This window comes from Enoplosus armatus, chromosome 16 (genome assembly GCF_043641665.1).
Source record: "Enoplosus armatus isolate fEnoArm2 chromosome 16, fEnoArm2.hap1, whole genome shotgun sequence".
NCBI lineage: Eukaryota > Metazoa > Chordata > Actinopteri > Centrarchiformes > Enoplosidae > Enoplosus > Enoplosus armatus.
In genome coordinates, this window is record NC_092195.1 from 20569081 (window position 1) to 20575080 (window position 6000).

Sequence of the window (6000 nt, forward strand, 5' to 3'; positions counted from 1 at the left end):
CACGTGAACTTCACCATGAATTCTCATTGCTGACCTTCATGTGAGTTGGAGGACACCTAGTGGTAACACGCAGTCAGTGAGCCCACACAAACAGCCCGGCCATGGAGAGCAAAAGGGGGTCACTGTCTTTCTCAAGAGTCTTCATCTCTCACGCATCTGTTTCAACACTTTACTCTTTGGGTAATCTTTGTCGTGGCTTCATCAAAAAGATCTGCGAACATCCATCCGAAATGTAACCCTCACCCTGAGGCTCAACACCCCATCGAATGAAAGAAACAAGGTGCTCTTTTCTGTTTCGCTGGGACTTTGGTGTCCCTGTACTGCAGTGGTGAACAACAGAGTTTCCACTACCGCAGCTGGGAGGGAAAACCTGCAGACTTTTGGCCCCGAATTGAAGATTTGCAGGCTGGACTGAAGCCAGCGCGGCTGACCGGTTTGCAGGAGGAAGATCTGGGATCAGATGGTGAAGCTGGCGGAGCTTCAAACACTCAAAGCTGTGTCATTTTAACCACACAGACTCGCTGCTTAATGACAGGGAGCAGCAACACACACACAACACACACACAACACACACACAACACACACTGCGCTCTGTGTTATTATCCCCCCAAACAGGAGAAGACTGAACTAATAACAGCTATCAGAGACAGGGGGAGAAAAAAGAGAAAGAGAAGAAGTGGGAGGAAAGTGAAAAGGCGAGGAGCTGGAGACTCGTGATTCACAGCATGTTAAATCGAGATCAGAAGGTATTTTAGGAGTCTCATCACTCTGCATTTCTTAAGTCATGTTTATTATCAGTTACGTTCACATCAATGCTCAGACAAAGAAACGAGAGACATCAGTGTCCATCTCCGCCTTTGAAAAGAGCATAGAAGAGACCTCCGAGTGCTAATAAGCTCCTGATTGGACCTCTGATGCTGCCAAAGGAAAAGTATCTGCTGTGATGTCACTGGTGGAGGCGTGGCCTGAAGTCGTGGCTCATAACATTTTAATTTGAAAAAATGTGAAACACAGAAACATGGTTAGCAACATTGATTGCTGTAATAAAAAATACACGCACAGATTAAAGCACATGGGTCAAAACGTGCTAAATAAGTATGTCCTCATATGAGGGCTGGGCTTTTACCAGGTGACACCAGGCGCCAGTGTCACGGCCCAAACTACTAAATAGAGATGCACAGGATGACTCCAGAGTCAGGTACAGGTACTTATGGTCTCCAGAGGATTCATCCTCCGCACCAAATTTCATGGCAATTTATCCAACAGTTGAGACAGACTGAATATTACTTACTGGGTTAAATGAATATTTCAGTCTGACGTGCGTTGAACGCCAGGCTTTTTGTACATGGTGAGTCATTCATTAGACAGATGTGCTGTCAAGCTGTTCTACCTGTATCTCTTAAGAGAAACCACCAAGTCTTTGCTGTCAAAGGACTCATCTAAAAAGGGATCTTATACTCTGGATTTAATTCCAATCGAGCATGAAGGCAGCAGATTTAATTACATGTTCAACCATAGAGCTGAACTGTGAAAGCAGCTGGATGTGAATTCTTTGGGTTCACTTTTGTCAAAATTCAAAGGACATTTTGCAGCCTCTTTCTGTCCAAGTGTTACTCTAATCAGCTGCTGCTTGGCCTCCTATGCCTGTTTTACAATGCACCGGGGGGGGGGGGGGGGGGGGGGGGGGGGCATTCAAAACCCCAACCCTGGCAATGTTGGCATCAAACCCCACCAGCTCTCAATCCTCAAACATCTTTATTTGTATAAAAAAAAAAAAAAAAAAACCCACACATCTTCACTAACCATAAGTAGTTGTTTGAACTGAGCAGCCAACGGCTGTGAATTTCAGACCACGGTAGAGATTTGGCAGACCTAGTCTTGACTCTGGATGCCCGTCCTCTATAATTTTCCTGAAATCAGCCACCTGCTTGGCAAACTGCCCATCTCCAGTTGGTTTTAGTCCTAATTTGAGCATTATTTCAGCAGCTGGGTAGGAAGAATGAAACTGCCTTTTCTTGGAGGTGAAAAGATTTACAAATTGAACAATCTGTTTGGAACATTAAGGTTTTGTACAAATACAATGAAACTGTCAAGTCAGTCAACAATTCTTTTGAGGTTTAGTTAGTTTAGACTCATGCTCAGTGCATCTTTGTGTTCTAGTAAAAATAATCTCAGTTGAAGTTCCTCATGAAAGTACTGTGAGCTACCACTTCAACGTCCTCATATCCTCATCAAGAGTATAGACCCGAACCAGGAAGAACCTCAGAGTTGAGTGTGGTGTAGAGCAAGTTCAAAGACATGACAGTTTGTCCTAAACTTAGTTTCAAATGACATCTGTGGACAGAAGTGCAGTTCAAAGTACTTTATTACAAGTCACAAAAACCTTCCAGGAAGAGGTCAGGAACCTGAAAACAGAAACACTGTTTAGCAAGTTTAAAAACACATTTACCTTTAAAATAAGATTCCTTATTTGAAAAGATTAGGTTAAAATTCAGCAAATATAAAAAGGCATGTGCACCTCCATTTAAAAATATACCACAATCCTTTACTCACTTCAGCATAACATTGTCTATATTAAAGATTTCAAAAACAAAGATGTAAAAGTTCACCCTTACGATACCTAGGGTTGACGAAGTCTGTTGTATACAGGCACCAGTTGTTGCCACCTGGGGTGGTGCACAGAAGCCATTGGAATTGGTCTATAACTTCTTGGACCAACCCCTTCCTGGGTAAGAGCAAAGTCCCACATGCCAGCTTTGCTTTGAGTCACACCGGGCTTGGCCGGGTAGCTCGGCTGCTGGGGCTTGGCCGGGTAGCTCGGCTGCTGGGGCTTGGCCGGGTAGCTCGGCTGCTGGGGCTTGGCCGGGTAGCTCGGCTGCTGGGGCTTGGCCGGGTAGCTCGGCTGCTGGGGCTTGGCCGGGTAGCTCGGCTGCTGGGGCTTGGCCGGGTAGCTCGGCTGCTGGGGCTTGGCCGGGTAGCTCGGCTGCTGGGGCTTGGCCGGGTAGCTCGGCTGCTGGGGCTTGGCCGGGTAGCTCGGCTGCTGGGGCTTGGCCGGGTAGCTCGGCTGCTGGGGCTTGGCCGGGTAGCTCGGCTGCTGGGGCTTGGCCGGGTAGCTCGGCTGCTGGGGCTTGGCCGGGTAGCTCGGCTGCTGGGGCTTGGCCGGGTAGCTCGGCTGCTGGGGCTTGGCCGGGTAGCTCGGCTGCTGGGGCTTGGCCGGGTAGCTCGGCTGCTGGGGCTTGGCCGGGTAGCTCGGCTGCTGGGGCTTGGCCGGGTAGCTCGGCTGCTGGGGCTTGGCCGGGTAGCTCGGCTGCTGGGGCTTGGCCGGGTAGCTCGGCTGCTGGGGCTTGGCCGGGTAGCTCGGCTGCTGGGGCTTGGCCGGGTAGCTCGGCTGCTGGGGCTTGGCCGGGTAGCTCGGCTGCTGGGGCTTGGCCGGGTAGCTCGGCTGCTGGGGCTTGGCCGGGTAGCTCGGCTGCTGGGGCTTGGCCGGGTAGCTCGGCTGCTGGGGCTTGGCCGGGTAGCTCGGCTGCTGGGGCTTGGCCGGGTAGCTCGGCTGCTGGGGCTTGGCCGGGTAGCTCGGCTGCTGGGGCTTGGCCGGGTAGCTCGGCTGCTGGGGCTTGGCCGGGTAGCTCGGCTGCTGGGGCTTGGCCGGGTAGCTCGGCTGCTGGGGCTTGGCCGGGTAGCTCGGCTGCTGGGGCTTGGCCGGGTAGCTCGGCTGCTGGGGCTTGGCCGGGTAGCTCGGCTGCTGGGGCTTGGCCGGGTAGCTCGGCTGCTGGGGCTTGGCCTCAGAATGCATCTCAATTCCGTAACTTGAAACGATACCCTTCTGTGGTAAAGCAGAGTCCCACATGCCAGCTTTGGTCTGGAAGACACCCTTTGCATTGAGGTTAGTTTGATAATGCGGCTGTTGTGGGTTTTGTCTGGGTTTTTGACGCATCAGTTGGCCAGGACTGTAACTAGAAACACTTCCCTGTGGACTGTAACCATTTACTTGCCTACCATAAGAACCACTATAACCTCCTGCAGCAGATGGAACACTTTCAGTGTAACTGGGTCCATAACTACTTCGAGAGTCTGAACTGGAAGAAGCAGGTTTGGAGCTTCTCGGGAAATCCTGAGCCAGTTCATAGTGAGGTTTAATGCCACTGGAACCTCCACTTCTGTAGCTGAGTGCTGGAAAGAGAAAACATGTACATGGTCAGTCTTGTGAAGAAGTTACAAGATGGAACTGCAGTTTGTGTAGCATGAATGCTTACCCTTTGCATGCTGCCCAAAGGCTAAGAGTGAGAGCAACAGCACCCTGAAAAACAAAGACAACATGAACAGAACAAAACCAGGTTTGTACAGTAATATAGCCACCAAAATACAGAAAACCTACCTCACAGAAAATCCAGGAGCCATTTTAAGAAAGGAGCCCACGGGACTTGTGCTGCTAGTAGGCAAAGGACAAAAATCACAAAGCTCCCTATTGCTTCAACCACACTGGCCCTTTTTAAGTGTTGGTACCTGAGTTAACGAATCACGTCTCACACTGATGAAGTAATTGGAATCAGTTTGGCGTCATCAGCTGAGTCCCCTCCGGCAACCCGGGCAGGTGTTTGCACTTTAGCTAATGAGCTACATTTCACCAGTCAGTTAATCACAGTAGTTCGTAGACCTGCTTCAAGGGTCAGTTCACCCAAATTACAAAAAAAAGACTTTCTCGCCCACCTCTTGTGGTATCTTGCCGTGTGGATAGTTTATGTTGCCACTGATGTGCATTGTTTTGTTTATGTGTTGTTGTTTTTTTTAGTATTTACATTATGTTTTTATTGTGTTTTGTGTTCAAGCGTGTTTTCCCTGGCTGCAACACAAATGTCCCCTTGAGGACAATAAATCTGAAGTTTAAGTAGTTTTTGTTGAGGTTCTGACATTTCTGTTGCACCCCAAATACATCAGAACCAAAAAAAAAGATTTGTTTGTGGTGCTCAATAGATTGAAAATGAACAAAAATACAACCCTTTCCACGTGGACTATTTCTTTAATAAGATAGTTGGAACTACAAAGTAGCTCTTTACCTAAAAATACTATGAAACATAATATAAACTTTACAAATTATTAAAACATTATAAAGTTGCTGCTCATGTTTTGTGCAACATGTTGTTCAGAAAACTTTTTTATGAGGTAAAAGAAAAGAGGATAGTATTTAGCATGTTCAGCCATTAATTTTAGGACACAATAAACAGAGCAACCAACTCAAGCAAGTTTAACTTTTTGCTGTATGTGAATATTAATTTTTAAACTCAGTTTCAACCTTTTCGTAACTGATCAAGTTGGTGTAATGACAAATCCCTGCTGGGTATATTCAGTATTTATTTCTCACTGCAGGGTCTCATGAAGTTCCTCATGCAGTATATAGACATATGTATTTATATTATAACACTGTAGGTGGTCTTAGTAGTACTGACTTTGACTTGCCCCTGGTATTGTGTCAGAGAAGTAAGACAGCTGACAAAGATTGAACACATTTTATTAACTGTCATTCATTTTTTACAATAACGTCACGCAAACACTGTTTCATATTCTAACACTTTACAAAGAAGCAGCATGCCATGCAGTCATGAAAACACCGACAGGATATGTTCATAATCTCAGAACTCAAAGCGTTATTTAAATCATGCTACAAATTATTTTGACCTCTGTTGGGTGTTTTAATACGGAAAAATATATAAAATTATGGAAACGTACTGTGTTTATATTAACGAGCATAAAATACGTAGATACATCGAGCAAAGTGAGAGGCAGTAAGAGAGGAGATACACTTCCAGACGTTAGGATGGGAGAAGGAATGAGTCCGGTGGGAGGAAAGAGAAGACAGGAGGAAAAAGGAAAAAGATGCACGTTGAAACTGAAAAATGGAGAGAAAAACAATAGAAGGAGTAGGAAGATGGAAGAGAGGAGGTTGAAAGTAAATAGTGACGCAGGAAAGAAAGAAAGAAAGGACAGAAGGAATAAAGTCACTTG